Raw genomic sequence first — 24,719 nt, forward strand, 5'->3', positions numbered from 1 at the left:
TGGAGATACTGATTGTGAGGTGAGTTTTATCAGATTCTCCTGTTGATTCCTTTGAACAGTAGCAGCTGTCCAAACAAGAATAAAACATGTAAGATTAGACCTGAAAAGGTCCAGAAATTAAATTAAATGGACAAATGACCCAGGCTGCATGGCCTCTCCCTCTGCTCTCTGAATGCCTCGCTCTATTCTGGACCACAAGGGGTTCTTCATGAGCAATTTACACCAGGTTCAAAGCCAATGACACAATGGTTTGAGCCAATTTCACGTATTTGTTGGTGTGATACCTTGACACTATCTAGAAATGAACTACTGTATATTATAACCCCACTGAAAGATTATCTCAAAGAACAGTCTTGAAAAATAAATTCTATTATTCGGTAGAATTCTAAGCAGTACTCTTCCTTTGTTCAAAGGGGGTGAGTAAGCACCCTTAGATAAGGACCCATATGGGATCTGGGAAGTGGCAAATGGCTCGGCTGTCTGTCCAGCAGCCTCTAGGGAACAGAACTGGAATACAAGCGATAAAGAACCTTAGAAAATACATATGTGGGTGGATTTGTGGGAGTAGGAACAAATCTTAGAGCTTCTGTGTCTCATGTTATAATCCATCAGAGAACACCCATCACGGAGATGCTGAACAAACATGTATAAGGAGGACTTTTGCAGTTGAGGTCAGCCAGATCCTGTCTGACTCTGAATGCTATGAATCCACAACAGAGTGGCACTGGAGGCAGAAATGAAGGTTGTAGACCTGTGCAACAGCATGGGGCCCTCTCACCTAGGCTCATATACTCAACTAACCACAGCAGAGTGCTCAGTAGGCCAGTGGCATTGACTGACACTTAGCTGTTGATGTGACGATATATTTTGGAGAGATCTGTCAATAACCTGGTGGCAAGTTGATTATACCTCAGAAGAAATTGTTGTTTATCCTTATTGAAATCAGTTCATACCCTGGATATAAGCTTGCCTTTTCTACCACAGTGCCTTTGCAATTCCTGATCTGTTTGGCATGATATTTGATACATTTGCCTCAGAACCAGAAACCTATTTTGTGGCAAAGGGAGGAGAGAGAAAAATAAAGAGAAAAACAGGTAATTAATGCAAATTTACTGGTATTTACTTACTGATACTTATCAATAATGTCTTAGAAAGACACGATTGAAACTGTATCAATATCTTATATAGGATATTCAATATTCAAAACATCAATAATTGCACAGGATATTCAATCCATATTTGTTGAATCTGTAGCAGAAACCTACAAAAAGTTTACAGAGTAAAATAACAAGAGTTCTTAAAAATCACAATTTGATAGCAAGAATGCAAAGCTCCAGGGAAGGACTGAAAACTAAATTTGCAAAACTCCTGAAGAATGAAATCAAAGCACAGAGATGTCAAATAAAGGTGGACTTTTTCAGGTCAGTGCAGGAGGTTTAGCATATGACTAATAGAATTTCCAAAAAAAGGAAAAAGAGAGAGAGAATAAAAAAATAACCCAAAGGGAAAAAATATATTTAAAAAACAAAATTTTGAGTACTAAAAGGCATATATATTAAGAAATTGCCTGTCGATATATCTTACTAGATATATCTACAAAACTAGATCCATAGCAAGTTAATTGTAAAGTCTCAAAACCTTGGTGTGGGCAAGCAACTCCTACAAGCTTCCAGAAAGAGGATTGCTCAAAGATTCAACTGTGAAGAGATTTTACATATTGATCATAATATTGAATATTGAATACTGAATATTGATCCAATCAAAATCATACTGTAGCATGATTGGAAAATTGAAGATGCCAGAAGTGTGTGTATGTGTGTGCGTGAGGCAATGGGGGTTGGAGAGAGAGAGACCTAAACTCAAAATATCCTTAATGTGAAGTCAATAAAGAGTAGTAGTTTTTCTTTATAGTTTTTGAGATTATTATCCAGTAACACTTTCCTGAGGAATTTTTATCTTTCTATTACTTTTCCTCAATGGTGTGGTGTCTTTGTTTATCTCTTGACCTCATTCTTCCACTTCTGTCTCATGTATCCTTCATATACTACCTGGAAGACAACTTTAAAAGATAACACATAATAGTGAAAGTTGGACATTTGTAATTAAAAAGATCAAAAACGTGTCTTGGTGCTGTCACTCACTCCTGTAATCCCAGCGTTTTGCGAGGCCAAGATAGGTGGATTGCTTGAGGCCAGCAGCTCAAGACCAGCCTGGGAAAGATCCAGTCTCTCTAAAACAGCAACAGCAACAGCAACAGCAACAAACAAACAAAAAGAAAAAACAATATATTCTGAGCAAAGATAAATAACCTTAGAAATAAGGTGGAATCTTTAACAGTGCACTCAAAAATTAAATAATTAAATCCTTAAATATGATAAAATGGAATTGGCATCATAGCTTATTTCCATAAATATTATTGGAAGTAATATTTTTAAGTTTGTAACAAGATTTATAGTTATTGAAGATGAATGTATTAGGACCTTTGACATGTGAATAGCATATGAAATTTGCAGGTACTGATATTACAGATAAAATGAGTTTAAAACCAAGTAAAATCCTAAGCAAAAAAAAAAAAAGAAAAAGTCAGTGAATTTATCATAGGCGATAGGAAAACTCACTGAAAAGATAATTGTATTAGTCTGTTTTGTGTTGCTATAACAGAATATCCAAGAATACTCAGACTGGGTAATTTACAAGGAAAAGGGGTCTGTTTAACTTAAGGTTTTGCAGGCTGGGACTTTCGAGGGCATGTCCTGGTTTCTAACAAGGGCTTTTGCGCTGCCTCAAAACATGGCAGAGAAGGTCAAAAGGGAAGTGGACACATACGTGGAAGCAAGATCTGGAGTGTCCCAGCTGTACAATAATCCACTTGCTTGGGAAATATCCATTCCCACAAGAACTAATGCTGTTTCACCACAGTGAGACTGGCACCAAGTCACCCATTCATGAGGTCAGAGCCCTCATGACTCAAAATCCTCTCATTGGACCTGGCACAGTGGCTCACGCCTGTAACCCCAGCACTTTGGGAGGCCGAGGTGGGGAGAGCACGAGGTCAGGAGTTCGAGACCAGCCTAAACATGGTGAAAGTTCGTCTCTACTAAAAATACAAAAAATAGCTGGGCATGGTGCTGCACACCTGTAATCCTAGCTACTCAGGAGGCTGAGTCAGGAGAATTGCTTGAACCTGGGAGGTGGATGTTGCAGTGAGCGGAGATCACGCCACTGCACCCCAGCCTGGGCGACAGAGTGAAGCTCCGTTAAAAAAAAAAAAAAAAAGAATCCTCTCATTGGGCTGCATTTCCCAGCATTCCCCATATCAAATTTCAAAATGAGTTGAGGTAGGGACACACAAATCATATCTAAACTGTGATGATAGTTAACGGTGATTCTCAGATGACATAAACAACGTTTGGGCTGACCACAATCTTGAGAAGGTTGCTTAAAATTCTCTGGCAGTACTAATTTTAGGTATGCTTTGTGGGTAGAGTATGTGATGATAAATTAGACACACTACCTTGTTACTTTAATCCTTATGTCTCAACAAGAAAATGCTAAGAGTTTACTCTGGCCAATTCATGAGTATCAGTCTACATGAATGCCTGTTCCTGGATGTGGGCGATGTGGCTGTGCCTACCATGTGTTCATAGTTCACTTTATGAGCCGCTAAACACATTCTATTAATTTCATTAAAGCAGTTAACGTTTTTGTATTGTAGTTTCACGGCTCTTGTGAACATTTCATTTTCTCTTTTGATGTAACAAAATGAAAATTAGAAACATCTTAGAAATGATACAGAACCTCAATTGATTTTGAATTTTTAACTCCATTTTAATTCTCATGTACTTTAAATATCTGTTAAAGTTCACAATTTAAAAATCAGTTAATGATTCATTATTTTTGCCTCGTATTATAATCCATTGTATCTGCATTCACATTTTTGTAGACTACTCTCATATTTTGACAGTGACATTTACTTTTCTCAATTTCCTTTAATTTGCATTTTTAATTTTTTCTTTCACTGAGTCATTCTAGGTTTTTTTTCTCAATTTTTAATGGCTTCAATTCTCTTCTAATATTAAAAGTATTATTGTCTCAATAATATGATCATCTAAATGTAAATAATGAAGATATTTCTCCTTTAAATCTGTGTGATTTTTTTAAAGCTATCCTACTACTGCAGTTCTTTAGCTTGTCAGAAATTAGAATCAATTTGAGGCCTCTTAAAAAATACCAGTTGCTGAGCCTGACACCCAAAGATTGATTTAATTGATTAGAGGTAGGGCCAGACCTCCTTGGGAGAGTCTAAGGTGCATTCAAGGCTGAGCACCACTAAATATCCTTGTCTTTGCACATTATTTTCTACAATTGTGTAATGAATCACTCACAGACTTGTACAGGGTGGAGCTGATTTGTACGGGAAACCCCCCATCTGGCGTGTTGCCTGCTATTGTCTGGGGTATTGGCATGCCTTCTTTCCTCTTTTCTTTCTGCCTTTCTTCCTTTCACTCTCTTTTTCTCTGCTTTCTTCCTCCCTTTCTTCCCTTTCTCTTTATTTTTCCTTCGTGCTTATTGAGGACTTTGATATTCAGCAGTTAGTTCATTTGTCCACCAATTCTACACTCTGAAACTTTCATTTTATTTAAGAAATATCTGCAGGCCAAACATAGTGGCTGACATCTGTAATCCCAACAACTTTGGGAGTCCAAGGCAAGAGGATCATTTAAGGGTAAGAGTTCAAGACCTCGCTGAACAATATAGCGAGACTCCCATCTCCACAAAAAAGTTAAAAATTAATCAGATGCTGTGGCACACACCTGTAGTCCCAGCTGCTCAGGAAGCAAAGCTAGGAGGATTGTTTGAACCCAGGAGTTTGAAGTTGCAGTGAGCTATGATCGCACCGCTGCATTCCAGCCTGGGTGACAGAATGAGACCTTGTCGTTAAGAAAAAGAAAGAAGAAAGAAAGCACAAAATGAACAAACAAATAAGCATATATAGTAATCACACATCATTCATAGACAAGTGCTGTCTGTAATTCAAGTAAAGAAAACAGACATAAGAAGTAAAGTAATACCTCCTTGAGACTGCTAGGCTTTATTTCTAACTTCCTTTACAAATCGTAGTCTCCACTTTTCACTTAGCAGGTTGCCACACTACTGTATGACTGATGTTAAAGAATAATACAATGATGCAACTCTGATGTAAAAGAGGGATGTGCCATTCCTACTCTCTCTGCTTTGACATCCATGGGTCATTATATACCTATGTGCTGGTAACGGACCTCAGATTCAATTGATTTTATTTGGGTAAGAGTTTCCTACATTCTTCCTCTTTTTATTATTTTTAAAGGTAATCTGAAATCTCAATAAGATAGGCAAATAAAATATTTGAAAAGCATATGCATATCTTTATCAAGTTCAATGAATAAGTAAAACTTTATTTTTAACATATAAAGATGCACAGATTTTGCTCCCACACATTTCTTGATATTAAATAAAGAACAGAGGAGACAAGGGATTCAAGAAAAACTGACCCATCTAAGTGGAATTAGGAATAAGTAAAAGAAAAAACAAAAAAGGAACACTAATACCCCTAACTTATAAAGGGGTCATAAAGAAGCAGCACTTACAGCTGATGAATGCTGTATCATTTAGCTTAAAATGAAACTGATGGAGAGAATAAATCTGGTGATGACAATGACAAGTAGAGTGGTGGAGGTGAAGGGACAGTGAGTCGAATCTGTCAACAGATCATGGGCTGGTGGTGATGAAAAACACGGAGAAAAAAACTCAGGAAATAGAGTTGGAGACATTTATAACATGTTCAAAACAAAAATAGTTAGAAAAATAATGTGCAACTGGTACGAGCAGAGCAAGTGTTAAATATTAGGACTGGAGATCTTTGCTTTTTATCAAAAATAATCTTTATTATTTTACTTTTAAAACCATGTGTGTATCAGTACATCTACTGATACATATGCTTTAAGTATATGGGACAATTTTATTACTTTTTCTTTCTCTTACTGGTATAATTCTCAATGTTTCTGTGTGCATATTGGAATCAAGTTCTAATATTTTGTTGTTTTTGTTTTGGGTTTGGTTTCATGCCATGGAATTTTGAATGTTAGGTGGCAAGTTGCATACTTACTAGTTTATATGAAATATAGCATTAATGAAATTAAACTTCCCACATAAAATGCTTTTCTAAATAAAGTTTCTCTCCCTGACTTTTAAAAGTATTTTTTACTGTGAAATATATTATATTTTTAGAAGAATGTGTAGAATATGTATTGGTGCTTATTTATCAATATTTTAAAAATAAAGTGGTGGTGTAACCAGCAACCAAATTAAGCAGTAAAGCATAACGAGGGATTTGAATAAGCAATTCTATTTTATGGGCGTGTATTTGATTAGTAACAAGGTTGAGCACATTGTTCTATTACATAATTATTGACCATTTGGACCTCCTCGTCTGTGAAAGGTCTGATAAAGTCCTTGCACTTTATTCTACTCACGTGAATGCCTTTTTCTTATAAATCCTTGATTTATGTGTACATTCTATAATAGTTGATCAGTTATTTAAGTATAGATAAATAATAATTTCTTTTCTTTTCTTTTTCTTTCTTCTCTTTTTTTTTTGAGGCAGAGTCTCTCTCTGTCGCCCAGGCTGGAGTGCAGTGGCACGATCTCAGCTCGCTGCAAGCTCCGCCTCCCGGGTTCAAGCGATTCTCCTGCCTCAACCTCCCAGGTAGCTGGGACTACAGGCGCCCGCCACCATGCCCGGTTGATTTTTTAATTTTAGTAGAGACGGGGTTTCATCATGTTGGCCAAGATGTTCTCGATCTCCTGACCTTGTGATCCGCCCGCCTTGGCTTCCCAAAATGCTGGGATTACAGGCGTGAGCCACTTTGCCCGGGCAATAATAAATACTGTAAAGCATATATGTGTTTGATTCTTTAACACTGAAATAACAGGCAGCCCTTCTATATAACTCATGCCAGTAGCAAACTGATGGAGCACAGGTATTTTTTCCCTCCGGCACATTGCAGCGTAAGAACTCTGGACAACACTTCAGCACTGTGCTTGGGAGTCCTGCTAAACTGTGAAATCACCAACCAAAAGTACCAAGTTGTGGAGATCCCGGGACTAAATATGCTGTGAAGAGGATATCTGTTGGGCAGCAGGCTGAGAGCTCAAACAGGAAGGCAGAGGATTCTCCAACTCAACCTCCGCTCGGGTCGTGGCATCAGACCCTCAAATCCTCCACCGTCCTGCACATGTCCGGAATGACTGTGGAAGTGACACGGCTATTGTTTGGACTACAGATAAATTTTTGTAAGTAGGTTAAATTCACAGACACTGAGTCCACAAATGCTGAGGATCACCTGCACTTTCATAAATGTAAAAGCGCAAATTTGCCCTTCTGTGTGAGATCTGCAACTGAGTAGGAACCGTCTTCTGACTGCTGACATACATAGGTGAGAGAAAGTGAAAAATGTTATGTAGTAAATACAGTGATATTAATAGGAGACTGTTGTAATGAATGCAGGAGAAGAGAAGAACACATTCTAAAATACGTTGTTGTTGTTGTTTAATGGGATGAAATTATTATTATTAGTCTTAAATTTCAGAGCATGTTATTCTTATTTCCAGACTCAGGTGCACTTATTGTGTGAGGGGTTTTTTTTTTTCCCCCAAATATTCTTTAGTCAAAGAACAGATCTACTTTGATTTTCATTTTACTTTACGTTAATCTTCCATATGAATCTCTGTTGTTAAATTACAGTCACCAATGTCCTACTTAAAAATAAAAGAAACCTACTGAATAAAAGTATGCAAACCCACATCATTAGGACTTGTCCCTAACTTCTTCCTGAGAGAAGTGATCAAGGCACAGAATTGCTTTATATCACAGTAGAAATGGGAGAACTAGACAATTATTTTGGTTACCACACAGTCCAAAGTTGAGTCTGCACCTTTCCTTCAAGATTTAGGAGCAAAGATGAGCCAAAGGGAAGCACAATGTGGAAACATGGGACTTCCCCACAACAATATATTTAAATAAATGGTAATTAGGGAAGTCATCTTTTTATTTCCATTAGCATAAATAATGAGTTAAAATTGGACAGAAAAGTTAATCTCAGAATATGTGTATATGTCTTTTTGTTTTTATTATAAAATTAAGATTGGCAATCAAGGGTGAGAAAATTGTCCCCTAGTCTAGACTGTTGTTTGCTAGAGGATTTCTTTGTTTTCACTATTGATTTATGGATTCAACAAGGACGTATTAAGTCCCAACCACTTGGTGGTGTGTGTATGCATAAAACAGAAAAATATCAGTGCCATTATATAGTTCATATTCTGTGTTGTGGAAGATAACTTGCTGATTGGCTGTAGGGTGAACCTGTGTTTGTTTTTACTGTTTAATTACTCTCCCCAGTCTCTTAAGTCACCAATCCACACGCAAGGCTGTGATGCTCACTCTGTGATGTTGACAAGTTTTTTTCAAGTAATGGCAGTTACAGATATGACAAGGTATGCGTTATTTCCTGTGATGTTTTTAAAATTAACTGTGCTTGCAGATTATGTACAGAGTAAAATTCAGTATTATACATTGTTTCAGAGATGGTGTTTAGTAATTTAAAAAATAGTGTTTGCTTATTGTCAAGCTATCAGGAACATGACATATATTGAGAAATATAAAGCCTTGTAGCCCTGTCGTAAGACCAGCTGGCAACATTGCTGCCACAGAAATGAGCGCTGAGATATCGCAGCTTTACTATCAAATGGTAGGGTAGACCTCGGGGAGAAAAGAGTTTTTGTTTGTACAAGAAAATTGCTTGGTAGTGACAGAGATTCATTTCAAACCTTTCAGGAAGCTTTGCATGATTTCCCAAGAGATCTCTCCAGGGGTCACAAAAGAATGGGGAAAACAAACCTGGCCCTTCTATTCTTGCTGGAAGGGAGGAAAATTAATATTGGGGAGTTTGAGCTCTATCCATTTCACTTGTAAAAAAGCTCTTGTATTAGGAGGCGTTCATTTTGAGACTCTTTCGTCTCCACCCTCTTCTATTGCACAGTTTCACTGTTGTCATCGGACAATGAATAATAACTGGGGTCAATCACAATACAAACACATCCCTTTCTATTAGTCTTCATATAACAGCAATATAACAGCAATGTTTGGTTAACCAAGGGAATCAGTACTGTTTGCAGTACCTACCAGAGTGCCTAGCACCAAATAAATAGTCAAATAACTTCTGGTATGATTTTAATAACCTTTGACGAAAGCTAATTAATATGAATGTAGTAATTTTAACAGTTGTTTGAAGAAAAAACATAATATATAAAAAACTGTTGGCAAGGAGATTTACATTCTTCTGGTGAGAAGATACTATAATAACGCTTCTATGGAAAGGCAATGTGGAAAGTTTTGCTACCGTTAAAAATGCAAATGCTAAGAATTTGTTCTCAGGGTATTTCTTGCAGCTCTTTTTAAAGTATTAAAAGGTTAGGAATTACATAAATATTTAAATACTTAGTAAAAAGCATTGGGCAAATTAACTGTAATACTTCCATAAAATGGAATACCATGCAGCTGTGAAAAATTATAAGGTAGCTCTGTGCATATAGTCCCATAGAAATTCCAAGACATACTGACAATTGAACAAGTAAGAAAACAAATAATTACAGTTGGCTTTGCTATAATTTGTGGAAAAAATGATAAGTGTGGGTGTGTACATATTCACACAAATATGTTTAGATTTGTGTACACATAGAATACGAAGAAACCCAAGAGGGGTTGCCACTGAAAAGATAATTGGTCAAAAGCCACAGAAGAATGTGAGATTTTTGTATAAATTTTGTACCATTGGACTGCATTATTTGTTCAAAAATCATTAAACTTTAATTTAAACATTACTGCAAGAACAAAGATGTAAATTGACAGTTCTAATTAATGACATTTGTTTGTGTTTTGTTGTATACATTTTGTTGTTAAATACATATGAATCACTTTAGTGTCCACAATTTACATTCTATTTGATACATTTCAGAAGCATTCAGAACTTATGTATCATTAATTTGGAAAACTCAAATTTAGAAATTGTATTGCCGAAAATAATGGAAACAATCCAGTGGGTGAGATGTTCCCATAAAGACAGTTAAACAGGATGAGCTATTAAATTAACATTTTGAACTGTTGCAGTATTTTTGTTTCTATTTTAACAGTTCATGATTCACAACCATTTTAAAAGATTCATTTCTCTGGGTTTGTTTAAAAATTTCCCTTAAATTACTATATACAACCAGTAATTTGTAGTCTTTTTATTTACTCCTTTGAGTCATACTGCCAAGTGCCACATAGTCCCTTCCCTGAGGTCATTTCAAGTGTTGGAAAATCTTGCTCTTCATTGTGGAACAATAAAAAGTGCTAAAGTTACTTTTTATTTATTTTTATAGGAGATGCATGCTAAAGTTCATATAGGTTAACTATGATTAGGTCTGCAACTTACTTTCAAACACTTATACCCTGTATTGAGTTATGTACATCCATACCCACACATATGCACACACACAGGTACATACATACTCTTCTGCTGATTATTTATGTTTATGGTTATAAACCCACATAATAAATTTGAGCATTAGCATACATTCATCTATCTATATACCACTACCCCCTCTCTATACATATATATATATATAAACTTCAGATAATAGACTAACCAGTTGATCAATTGATCAAAATATAGATAGATGTACATATCTGTAACTTTTGGATCCCAAGACTGATTTTTTCCTACTGCATTTCTGTGTGTACAAACTCTATGATTGATTACTTTATGGGTTGAAAAATCATCCAACATTTATGGAAAAAGTGGAGAAAAGATGGCCAATATGATGGCTGTTGTCCATTTCATCTTACCCTAGCCTAGATGTATTATCTAAATTTTTCTGCCTCGATTTATGCTTCAGGATGCTTACCTCTAGAGACTGTATCATTGAAATCCCTTGCCTGAAAACTTTTAAAAGCTGATCTTTAGTATAACATGTAGCATAATTACCTCGCCTTTTCTGAACGTCAGAGTCTTGATTATAATTATAATTGTGTCGGCATTATTATAGAATCTGTGCAGAACAGTGAGTGGGTCATGCGTTTTGCTCATATTCAGCTCATGTGCTTCCCTAGTAGCAGGTGTGGATCTATAACAAACACTAGATGTGTTCTGTAGTCGTAAGTTTTCTAGAGACCACTGAAGGGTCTGTTAAGAATGAATAAATCTCCACAATAAAATAAAAAGCATATCCAGGCAGGACATGGTGACTCACCTCTGTAATCCCAGCACTTTGAAAGGCCAATGCAAGAGGATCCCTTGTGCCCAGGAGCTCAAGTCCAGCATAGACAACATGGAGAAACCCCATCTCTATATAAAAAAAAAAACAACCCACAAACATTAGCCTGGTGCAGTGATGCATGTCTGTATCCCTAGTTACCCAGGAGCCTGAGGTGGGAGGATCCTCTGAGCCCAGGAAGTTGGAGGCTACAGTGAGCCGAGATCATGCTGCTGCATTCCATTCTGGGCCACAAAGCGAGACCCTGCCCCCAAAAGAAGACAAAAAAAAAGGCATTTGCATTTTGCTTTACATTAACTGTGACATAAATATATGTCTGTTATAAAAGATGTAGATTAAGATTCTGAAGTAGTGCTAGCTCTCTCTTAAGAGGGGTCTAGTCAGAACTGTGATCCTATATGACCAAGTCTCTGCATTCATTAGCTTCAGATTCCTCTTCTCTCTGCTATGCCTGTGCACATTCTGTAACCACACTCCCATGCTGTTGCCCAATTCCATCTCTGCTTGGATTGACTCTGTTCTTCAATGTACAGTCCTAAAGCTAACTTTATGCTTAGGCTTGCTCAAGGCTCTCTACAAATTCTCATCATGATTGGATTCTGTGAAGCTTTGCTTCTTTGAAAACATTCTTTATCATGTTGGCTGTCTGTTTGGCATAATTCAGGGATGATCAACAAAGTGGATGTTGATAAGAAAATAATATAGTGCAGCTCTGAATAATATATTGTTGGCCCTGATTGGAATTCCATAGGCTTTTGATGTGGGTGAGATATTCACATACTGTGTGAATATCTACTTTCTTCTTCTATAAAGTGGGGAAAAATAATACTTACCTGATAGTCTTATTGAGAAGATTAAATGAAAAGAAGGTAGAATAGTAAATGGTACATAGGAATCACTTAATCAATGTTACCATTATTATTACTAATAGTATATTATGTTTATTATCATTATTAGACAAGTTGATTTCTGAATAATTTTCAAGATAAAAAAATCAATTTTATTGTAGAAGAAATTTATCGGGACAATGACATTGCCACTTCATTAAAACTCCTTCATCTACACCTAACTAAAACTATTTAGGATGCTTCCCTACTTAAACATTTCTTGCTTAATGTTGCAATGCCTATATTAATTGCCACAGAGTGAATGTTGCCTCACTAAAAGCTGAAGCCTTCTTCTGTAAATATTCAATTATTTAATCATTCAGTCCCGTAAAACTGACATGACTCTACTAAATACATTAAAAGGTTGTTCATTGGTATTGAGGTAATTTTAAGATAAAAATATTTTAATGACTGCTTCATTAGACATCCTGATACTTGTATTTGAAGGAATCTAGTGGAATAGTAATTGCCATGCAAATACATTTTGAAAATGATTCTCAAATGTTTGTTTTAAACAATTAATATATTATAAGCAATCTACTGTATTATTGTACAAAATAACATACACCCTTGAGTTCATTAGCTACAAGAAGTGAAACCATTTAAGCTACTAATTAACAAACAGGTAAATGCACAAAGAATAAATCAATTTCCATCACTGAAAGATGTTTCTCAGTCCATCTGTTGATATTAAAACCTTTTGGGCTTTCGAAACATTCAAGCTGTTTCTTTCTAATCCAAGTGAAAAATTTTATTAATTTCTAGAATGTGATACTTAAAGGTTACATCGGAATATCAAATAACTTTCTAATTCCTAACAACTAAAAGTTGTAAGGCCAATCATGCTTGGCAAAAATAAAATCACTAGATGATAGTATGTCTGATTTTGAATCACGACAATAGCAAACTTAGTCTTCTTAGTATCTGAAGCAGATTATTTGACTATCTTTTGCCCTATATGATAAAAGTGTTTCAGTAATAATTATAAAATGTGTAACATATTTCAAAAGACAGGCATTGCTTTAATTTTCTCCACTTTTGCCTTATTTATTACTTAATCTATTTATTGGTTGAGCTTCACAAGGTCAGTGCTTTGTCACATTGGCAAGGGCAACTCCTTTAAAATTATTATAGAATTCAGAATAACTAAATGCTAGTGGCTGGTTTTGTAAATATATTTAAATTATTAGAAATTCCTCCAAATTCCTGCAGGATACAAAAAAATGTAAATGTTTATGCAATAGTTTCTACATCTACCAAAAAATTTGAACATTCATCACTGTAACCAAAGGCTATATTAGTTTACATAAATAATTATCAAGAAAGTAATAATTTTATTTAATGAATTTAATGAAACCAAAATCTCTGCTCAAGTGATAACTTGGAACTTGCACCAGATTGGCCATACTGGGAATTTAATTTTTATGCTCTTGAATCATTCTTTTGTTTTAAAACTAGCAACTCAGAATTAAAAAACAAATGTCAAAATTGAAAACATTAATTAAGTCAAATTTTCATATGAATTGTACCAATTACAAATTATCATACTTCATATACAGTTTGAAATTTTAAACACAAAAAGAGGGCACACACATTTTGAACTCTACAATGCACCCTTTTTTGATCTTTACCTGGTGTCAGTTCCACTCACTGCCACACATTTGGCCTGAAAAGGAAACAGATACTTATGATCTTGTGGTTTTGGAGAAGAAGGGAAACATTTTGAATTAGTTACTTTTATTTCAGTATGGAGCTGGCTTAGGGCAGCCTCTTCCAATTTGTTCCTGTACTACATACAAACATATTTTAAAAAGACATTATATTATAATGTCAAACATTATTCCAATAATCAGATGTTAGAATTTCTAAGGAATTCATCCTAATTTAAGGTGAATGAACTAACATGAGAATATCTACAGTTTTCATCACCCAGTATATTAAGATGTCTTCATAAAATAGTAACTGAAAATCAGAGGAATGAGGTTTTCTACCTCTTTCTCCCACGTATTCCCTCACCTGAAACATAACAATTGTCCCCTGAGCGCTTCCTTTACTAGCCTTCCCTACAGCGCCCCAGAAAGCCTGTCCATCAAGCAGACGAGTTAATTGGCCTTTCTGCAGGAACTGAGACCACCACCTGTGAGGCTCATGGTTTTAGGGTTTGGGGGTACGGATTCAAATAATTGACAGTGGGTCTTTCAAATGAGGGGCATGAGCTTGAAAACATGTTCCAGAATAGTATAGGATTTGTGGACACAGCAATACGAAGTTCTTTTTTTGTTTTTTGAGACGGAGTCTCCCTCCACCACCCTGACTGGAGTGAGTGGCGCCATCTTGGCTCACTGTAAGCTCCGCCTCCCGGGTTCCCGCCATTCTCTTGCCTCAGCCTCCCGAGTAGCTGGGACTACAGGGGCCGCCGCCACGCCCGGCTAATTTTTTGTACTTTTAGTAGAGACGGGGTTTCACCGTGTTAGCCAGGTTGGTCTCGATTTCCCGACCTCGTGATCCACCCGCCTCGGCCTCCCAAAGTGCTGGGATGACAGGCGTGAGCCACCGCGCCCGGCAGCGATACGAAGTTCTTAAAGCAAGTCTTCATCAGGAAGGGTCCTTGATCAGCAACTGCTTGCGCAGGTGAGTGAGCTTTTTTCAGGAAAGCCGTTTTCTCAAAGACTGTTTGGTGGAGACTTCCTGGAGTAAAAGGCAAAGTTAATCATTGGTTTATAGGATTTCTTTCTTGACAAGTGCTGCTTAGAACAAAAACTGTGGACACAGTGGTCTCACTTCTGGGATCTGTGGGTTCTGCTGTGTTCTGCTGTGTGGACATGGGCCCACTCAGGTCTCACTGAGCTGCCTGTGGAAAAGGCCCTCCACTGGGCTGCCCGTTTGGCTCCCTCACCTCCATTCCACGCATCAATAGTCATGCATTTAAGCTGAAATTCTCAACCCTCGTAAATGACAGGAGTAGAAGTTGGTAATGCCTTCTTCTCTCCTGATGAAACATTATAGGTGGGGCGAATGAGGGTAAAGAGTAGATGCAGGTTGAGTTATTTTAGAACTAAATTATCAGTATCACGAAATCAGGCAGTGAGATTTAAGAAAACGTGTTTCTTCGAAAGAAGAAATGGATTGCTACGGAGGAAACAGTGACAGTTACGGAATAGTGGGAACATTAATGGGATCTGCTTAAAGGGATTTGCCTGCAGTTGTACCTCAGAGGGCTGCGTTATACCACAACCCACTGTGCAGGATTCAGGGAAACTTTCCCGCTCACACTGAAGATTAACATCTAGTTTGGTCTATTCAATTGATTATGGATGACTTAGAGGAAATGTAATAGAACAAATTGAGACTTGTGTCTTTAATATTGCAGAGTAAGAGGGAAATAAGGGAAAAGGATATTGATATAAATTAGAACACATTTCCAGCCATTAGTCTATCGATAAGTAGGAAAAAATGATTTAGAAATGTGAAACTCTACAATTCATAGGGTTTATTTAATGTATGCATACATATGAAACTTTTCCCATATATATGGAATATGAAATTCAAAGTAAAAGGCAATGCTTTGAGTAAGCATTTTTGAATAATGAACATGAGTCATAGATTTATTATGAGAGAAAAAAGTAGAATAAAACTTTATTCAATTTCTAGAAGATGAAAGTATACACTTATGGCTACTGGAAAATAAGAAACGTGCATATAAATGCATTTATATACATCAAACTCTTGAATATTAAAAAAACATTCCTCCAAGAATCTCTTACTTAGAAAATAATGACAATGCAAAAACTATTGAAATAAGTGGGATTGAAAAAAAGAAACAGTGGATAAATGATGCTTTATATTTCAATTGAACAAAACATTACAAATATATTCCACTTTAGTTAAAAGAAGGAATTTGGAGGCACTGCTGCCCCCAGGCAAAAAACCAATACAATGTTTGACATTTTGGGGATAGTGAACAAAGGCGGCGATAAATGTAGTGAAAGCAATACATATTTTTTCTGCCATAAACATTAATATCTATGCCTAATTTGTGAAGCTGCAACAATAATAATACAAAATGCATTTGGAGAAATTATAATAAGGTAATTTTAATACTCTTGTATTATATTAAAAGGGAGTATTAATAATGATTAATTTTAGCCTTCAATAATTTAATTATGCATAGTAAAATTTCAAAGGTAACCACTTTAAGAATCAAGGTAGAGTTTATAAGTAACAACATGAAAATAAAATGAAAGAGCGGAAAATATGACATTTTAAACTTAATTGAAAAAGGCCAGATAGAAAACAAAAAACAAGAAAATTGTATAGATGTTAGAAATATATCAGTAATGAAAATACCTTGATTTATGAATTCTACAAAAGGAGATTGACAAATTTTTCATTAAAGCTTTTTAAAGTTGAGAACACATATCTAAGTTCAAAAGTGATTTAAACAACACACAAATATTGAATTGAACAAACATAAATAGAAATACATACTGCCAAACTCAAGAAGTTGAATTTCTATGAAACATTACAAAAATTCATATACGATAGGCCCCAAGTAATGTCTTATAAATTTCAAAAAATGAGTGCCATACAAATAAGTTCTTTGATCAGAATGCAAAGAGCCAGAAATCAATAAACAAAAGATAAAGTTACAATTGAACACTGAAAGAAAACCCTAATTTAAAGTATTCCATGGATCCAATAAAAAATAAAATAGAAATTACAGGATATTGCATAAAGTCTGCCCAAACTCAGACACCAGGCTTGAGAGACCTACCTTAAACTCATCCAGTCTGAATTCTAAATCCTTATAAATTTTCTTTTCTTTCTTTTTTTTTTTTTTTTTAATTTCCCCAATTTGAAACACTATTAAGATTCTGTCAAGGTAGTGTTCTCTCTTACTGCACTAAATCTAATAACCTTAGTTTTGTTTGATTAATGTGTTTTTCTGAAACCTTCTGGGGACTCAGCATTTGACAGAAGGCATTTAATGTGAAATTACATTAAGGCATCTTAATAGATAAGCATTACCTGAACCCTGGCTTTCTGTGTTTTCAGTGAATCGGGATGAATGATTGTTGCATGGTTAATATTTTTTACTGATGTGCAAGACAAAGAGCTAAAGTCTTTCTTCCAGGAAACAGAACCAAAAAGCAGTAACAATGTTACATGACAAAACTTCAGTGATGCAGTAAAATATCATATTATGGAAATTTAAAACTTCAAGTGCATACATTTAAATAATAATTCAGGGTGTCGAAAGAAAAACTTAGGCAAATTACAATTAACAGAGTTTAAGCAAGCAAAGAAGAATTTGTGAATTGGGCAGGTCACAGGACCAGAACAGGTGCAGTGTGACTTGGGCTGCCACGTGGTCAGTAACATGTATCAACAGAAAAAGGATAGTGAAGTTTGGAAAATGGAAATGAGGGACAGAAACAGCTAGGCTGGTTACAGCTTGGCTTTTGCCTTATTTGAACAAGGTATGAACAGTTGGTCACCTGTGATTGGTCAAAGCTCAGCTGCTGTGATTGGCTGAGACTTCACTACTTCTTAAAAGTTAAAATGTGTTCACACATCTAGTGGATTAAAGTTCACTATGTATGGAGACACCTTTAGGTGGAACTTAAAATATGTAAGGAGGCAGCTTTTTGGCCAGACTTAATTTGACAAGACTTAAAGGTGATTACACAAACATCCACATAAAGAAATAAGAAACAGATGTAAAAAATAAAAAATAAACAATACAACCAGTAGAAAAAGAAAAAAAAAGAAATAATAAATGAATAAGATATCAAAAGCTAAGTTCGAGGGCATCAGAAATGATCTTTTGTAACCACATTTTAAAATGTGCTTACAGAAAATGTTTGTTTTTTTTCCAAAACTGATAAGCAAGTTATAAATTAAAACTATGATGAGTAAAAAGGAGTTAACGCCAGTAAGCCTGAATTTGGAGTCTTTCAGATAGCTTTATTCATCCTTTGGTGGAGGGCTTTGTAAGACATTTTTAAAGTCACAATTGAACTTCTTTTCTTAGAGAATAGCATCAGTCTCTACTGGTAGAAATTAGAGGACAGAAAAGAATATTTCTCTTCCTTTTACAGTTTTTCTTATTTTATACTAACATGTAACGCCACATTAATAATGGCAAAGATTCTATAATGCCTTGTTTATTATGACGTATTTTTCTGATTTCGTTAAAACTTTTCCTGGTTTCAGCTATTAATTCTCTCTTACTAACATGAAAAACGGAAACAAGCTGGCTATTTGCCACAATGATCGTAGATTCCAGGTTTAATTTTTTCGCCGTCGGGATGTGTGTGTGTAAAGTGCATGTCCACCTCTCTCTCATTATCTATCGATTTTTGCTGTTAAGCCCAAGGGTGTAAATATCATAGAGATGAATAACAAAACACACTTTAGTAGGAGATATTCTGAGTATCAATAAAGCAAATGCTTTTAACCCCGACTGACAAGGAATCTGCTCTTACCGTTAATCTACATTCGCTATTGAAATCAGAGCATTTTATTCTCTTCAGCAAAGTCCACTTTATTCTTGTATTTTTCACTTATTACCACAGGGAGCAGAACCTTGTTCTGGCCTCTAGAGTCCTGCTGTTTGGAATAGGCTTAATTTTTTATCAGTCTGAACATTTTCAATCCAGGTACAGAAATGTGATCTTCAGATTATGCATACTATAAATATTAATCATCTCCTCTTTTTCAAGTATTTAAATAAGCATTACATTTGTATATCAATGCTGCAGGAAAAGTCAGTCTTACATTGTTGTGGCATAAAATTTCATCTAGGCAAAAGGACATAAAAGAAAAGTATTTGTTTCATAGATATATGTACAAAAAATATACAATCACCTTAAAATCATTTCTGATCTTTAAGCAATATGAGAATACATACAAAAACATCTTCCTAGCCCAATATATTCTTTGATTTTGAGATGCACTTCTTAAGTTATAAATGGTTTTAAGCACTTTCCTTATACTTTCTGAGAGTTTCTATTTTATTTCTATTTTCTGTAATCATTAATTTCCTTTACTAATGTCTGTATTGAATATATTTTCTTTTTAAAAAATATTTTCTCTGAACTTTTTCCAAATTAAAGTTATAAATCCCATTACCTTATATTTTTCAAACTTTTCAGTGTCTTATTTCATTTCATATCAGTTTTAATTTTCTTTTCATGAGATTTAATTTCTATGGAGAATTTTATTCGTTCCTTTATAAATTCCATGTCTTCCTGAGAAAGCCTTTAACAGTTCAGAATTAGAAATAAATTTATCCAAGTTACTTCTTGTGTTTTGAAGGTTTTATTTCATTTAATTCATTTAATATTTGATTGGTATTAGCATTATTCCACTGTAAAATGAACTTGTCTAATTTATGATTATTTATATAAAAAAAGCTTTAATAGTTTTTCTGTTGTTATATAAAAGTATTATTTTTTCTGTTGTTATATTTAAAAAATCAAGCTAAAGCAGCCATTCCTACCATCATAAACACACATACACACACAGACACACACACATACAAATGAGCATGATTCTATACACACATACACACACACAAATTAGGACCTTTTTCTCCTTAAATCCCAGCAATCATTGTCACTACAGATATCATAAACAGCAGGAACATATGCTCAAATAGTGCCCTTAAGGTGGCCTTGCATGCTGTGAAAGGCATAGCCTTATGGTAGATCTAATTCCAATGCTTTTTAAAAGTGACAATTAAAAAAAAAAATTGGTTATTTTTACCAAGGTAGCATAATTGATAAGGAAAACACAAAATACTTTATTATTTTATATGTCTCAATTTTAAAACCAGAAACCCAAAGAACATCCGTTATTAAATACCCACTTTTCTGCGCTAATGTGAAATGCCACCTGTAGTCTGGAACACATTTCTGTTCTCAATTATCTTTTCCAATGGCGACCACACCGATGTCCTCCCTACTCACTGCCCTTCTTTCTTCCGCAACTTTGACACTGCCCCAGTGAAAGACAGGTCTGTTCCCTTCCCTTGAACTGGAGCAGACCTTTGTATCCAGCTGGACTGACAGACTATAATGAGAGTGATGCTATGTGACTTCCAAGGCTGGTCTGTAAGAGTCTTCTCCCTTGTCACCGTCTTTCTTGGGAAATGCACATTGGGAGTCCTGAACCTGTAAATTAAGTCCAGTTATCCCAAAACCGCCAATGAGAAAAGAGATCATAAATAAACTGAAAGAGATACCTGATGGGAGCCAGGAGTCTTAGGCCTCAGCAGTTTGAGTCTTCCCAATCTGGGGTTCAGATAGGCAATGGTGCCTTCAGACGCCTCCAGGGCCCTAGTTGTTGGAGCTGACACCAAAGAGGATCCCGGACAAGCTGCCTCTTTGGAGCGCTGCCCAAACTGCAGATTTGTTATCTGAAATTTGAAAGTGGTGTGTCCTATAACAATTAATAATGGAAACTATTTCCATATATCTTTCATTACTTTACTATAACACATTGTTCTACATTTGTATTCCCCTGTAGATACCCCTGTAGATACCAGCTTTTAAAATTTTCTCTACCTTTAAAAGATCAAATGTAGCCAGGAAAACAAAAAAGTATTCCTATTACTCAAAATGTTGTATTTTTTGGTCGTTTCTTTTTTGTTTTTTTTCCCCAGAAAACCAAATTAATTTAATATCTCCTAGCAAAACAAATCAAACAAACACTATTTAGTTAAATTGTTATCCCACTGAATGTTAAGAAGAATTAAGAAATAATTGTTAGGATCATTCCATAAGCTCGAAGAGCAAGTTATGCTTTAAAATTTTACGACATATATTTTGATTTAAAGACGTTTTGTTTTACAGTTGTATTTGTATAAGTTAATGTAACACAGACTATTTCCTTGCAATAAGAATGCTCAATAAATTTAGCTATTATTATAGGCTTGTGAGCTTTTAAAAATTTTTGTCCTTTGATAATTTAATTCCATGATATTTTAAATGGTTATTTTATTTTTACTATTGATTTTGTCTATTAATTTTATAACTAGTCACCTTTTAACCTTCTTTTTCCATTTATAAAGTTTTAGATGATTTTATTTGGGTTTCTAGTTATAAAATCGAGACATAAAATAATAAAGTATTTTGCGTTTTCCCTATCAATTTTGCTAGCTTGGTAAAAACAACTAATTTTTTGTTTTAATTCCTAACTTTTAAAAAGCATTGGAATTAGATCTACCATAAGACTATGCCTTTCAGAGCATGCAAGGTCGCCTTAAGGGCACTATTTGAGCATATGTTCTTGCTGTTTATGGTATCTGTAGTGACAATCATTGCTGGGATTTAAGGAGAAAAAGGTCCTAATTTGTGTGTGTGTGTGTGTGTGTGTATAGAATCATGCTTGTTTGTGTGTGTGTGTGTGTGTGTGTGTGTGTGTGTGTGAGAGAGAGAGAGAGAGAGAGAGAGAGAGAGAGAGAGAGAGAGATGGTAGGAGTGGCTACTTTAGTTTGATTTTTACATCTCAATTTCCTGCACTCTAGCTATGGAATTTGCTTGTCTGATGAATATATTGAGAGGAGATAAGATTTTTAGCACAGCGCCTGACAAGTAATAAGCACTTATTATATGTTCTCTCTAATATAATTATCACTAAGTGTGTACATTTTAGCTGTATGTTTTTGGAAAAGGATTGATATCTACCTAAATATTGAGCTCTTTTTTGTATTTGTTTTGTTTTCTGATTGATCTTGTAACCATGATGGAGTAAATTCAAATAGGATTATTTAGATAATGAAAATATTTTTGTTTTAAGTGCTCTTACATTCAAAAATTATTTTTTAGGGATTTATAAGACCCTAGATGGTTTCACACTTCAAAATATTGAGAAAAATTCCTCCTTAATAAAGTAGAAGAACGCTTCTCTTGTATCATTTGTAAAAGGATGTTACTTTAAATTTGTGTTACTTCTGTAACATGATTTGTAGATCTTTATTTTTCTTTCATTTTTTGAGATGGGATCTCGCTCTGTTGTACAGGTTGGAGTGCAGTGGCATGATCACAGCTTACAGCAGCTTGGCCCTCCAGGGCTCCAGTGGTCATTCCACCTCTGCTTCCTGCGGGAGCTGGGACTACAGGCACAACCCCACTGTGCCTAGCTAATTTGATTTGTGGATCTGATCTTTTCATATCAGGATATAAAGTATGTTGTATATTCTGCAGAGTCCTGATATATATCTTACAATTTTGATCAATAAATACTTGCTTGATAGAATAATTCAACTTAACTGTATTGTGCATGTTTTCATTTTTGTGAAATAAACGCCAAGGAGGACAATTTCCAGGTTGTATTGTAGTTTATTTTAGAATAATGATGGTTGCATGCTTGTTTATTTTAGAAACTGCCAAAATGTTTTCCATAGTAGCTGTAGCATTTAACACTCCCATCAGCAGTGTTATGAGTCGTTCAGTTCCCCCATATCATCACCAGCATTTGGTGCTTCACTGTATTTTATTTTGGCCATTCTGATAGGTGTGTAGCGATAACTCATTGCAGTTTGTGTGTGTGTGTGTGTGTGTGTGTGTGTGAGAGAGAGAGAGAGAGAGATTGAGAGAGAGAGAGAGAGATGGTAGGGATGGCTACTTTAGTTTGATTTTTAAATCTCAATCTCCTGCACTCTAGCTATGGAATTAGCTTCTCTAATGAATATATTGTGTTGTGTGATCTCTGCACATGCAAACTCCCATTTACCTTCTGTCATGAGTGGAAGCAGCCTAAAGTCCTCACCAGAAGCAGATGCTACACCCATGCTTCTTATACAGCCTGTAGAATTGTGAGCCAAATAAACTTCCTTTCTTATAAATTATCCAGCCTCAGGTATTCCTTTATAGCAACACCAAATGGACTAAGACATGTGAATAATTTTTGCATGCTGATCTTGCTTATCCTACTCATTTTTGGGCTTTTTAAAAAGATTCCTTGAAATTTTCTACATAGACAAACATGTCATCTGCAATTAGGGACATTTTATTTCTTACTTTTTCCTCAGTATTTTTTAAACTTTCTTTTCAGGTATTTTTTTTTTTTTTCTGGCTGTAACCTCCAGTATTAAGTTGAATTAGAGTATTAAATAAAAGCAGTAAGAAAAGACATTCATTTTTACTTTTTTCTGCTCTTAACAGAAAACATTTAGTCTTTCCTGATGAAGTGTGAAGTTAGCTGCAAGTTTGTTTTTTTTTTTTTTTTTTTTGCGGATATCCTTTACAATTAAAACTTTACTATTTGTAGATGACATTTATCAATATTCCTTAATTCCTAGAATTGCCAAGAGTTTTTGTCTTCAATGAATGTTGAATTTTGTCAACTAATTTTTCTGCATCAATTGATATGATCTTGTAATTTTTCTTTTCTCAACTGTTAAAGGTAAATCACATTGACTTTCAATTTTTGAGCCAGCCTTGCAATGCTGAAATAAACTACAGTGGCTGATGTGTAAAATTATTTTATGTATATATTGATAGGTGCTATTTGTTAATATTTTATAGTAATTTTTACTTTTCTGTTCACAAGGGATATTGTTTTGTGGTTTCTTTTTTTTTCATTTTATGTACTTTCTTTGGTTTTGGTATCAGGGTAATACTGACTTAAATTCAGTCATGATAAAATGAAATAGGAAGTATTCCCTCCTCTGATATTTTTTTTAGAGGAAATTGTGTAGAAGTGATGTTAATTTTTGTTTAAATGTTTGGTAAAATTTTCCAGTAAAATTATCATCATCTGTATATTTTATTTTCAGAAAATTTTAAGATCATGAATTATACTTCCTGAATAGTTAGAGGATATATTTCATATTGAGTGAGATGTGGTAGAGGGTGTTTTTTGAGAAATTTTTCAATTTTAAAGAACTTTTTCAATTTTTATCTATTTGTCAAATGTATGTGTGTAGACTTTTTCATAGATTTTCCTTATAATCATCTTGATATCTGCAAGGTCTGTAATGATTCCCCTGTTCCATTCTTATTATTGGTGACGTCTCTTCCTTTTGTTTTCTTTTTTGTTAATCCTGATGTAAGTTTGTCAATTTTATTGATATTTTCGGGGAAATTGTTCTTTGGACCATTGATTTTATCTTTTGTTTTTCTGTCTTCATTTTAATTGATTTCTGATGTTTTATGATTTTCTTTTTTCTCTGCTTTAGGTTTATATTGCTCTTTCTTTTCTAGGTTTCTGAAACAGGATTTTAGATTATTAATTTATGTCTACATATTTTAAACTTTTTAATGAATTGTTTTAAAATATTTTAATAATCATGACAACTTCCAGAGATTAGGAAAGTATCCCTATGAATGTGTTTTAGAAGGTTCCGAGTTGGGGTCTCTCTTATGTTATTCTCATGATTAAACTGTATTAATGTGTTTTTGAGAGGAAGACAGAAGTGAATGCCATTCTGTTCACATCATATGAAGGGTGTTTGTTATAAAATGACTTAAC

At 34.8% G+C, this 24,719-nt stretch overlaps 2 long non-coding RNA genes across 4 annotated transcripts in view; both read left to right on the plus strand.

Moving 5' to 3' along the window:
- The first annotated feature begins 1,021 nt into the window (after positions 1–1,021).
- On the plus strand, positions 1,022–7,670 carry LOC105489342 (uncharacterized). The gene is made up of 3 exons (XR_011617253.1): positions 1,022–1,094; positions 5,143–5,304; positions 7,047–7,670. It is a non-coding gene; the product is annotated as an uncharacterized lncRNA (long non-coding RNA).
- Positions 7,671–14,581: 6,911 nt separating this feature from the next.
- The window catches only part of LOC105489344 (uncharacterized), a 163,584-nt gene continuing 153,446 nt past the window's right edge, over positions 14,582–24,719 (plus strand). Inside the window, exon 1 of one of the 3 annotated variants that reach the window (XR_011617197.1) lies at positions 14,582–14,870. This is a non-coding gene — a long non-coding RNA (uncharacterized lncRNA). The remainder of the gene's footprint in view (positions 14,871–24,719) is intronic. The other 2 variants (XR_011617196.1, XR_011617195.1) reach the window with 2 other exon arrangements.

Source organism: Macaca nemestrina, chromosome 19 (genome assembly GCF_043159975.1).
Source record: "Macaca nemestrina isolate mMacNem1 chromosome 19, mMacNem.hap1, whole genome shotgun sequence".
Taxonomy (NCBI): Eukaryota; Metazoa; Chordata; class Mammalia; order Primates; family Cercopithecidae; genus Macaca; species Macaca nemestrina.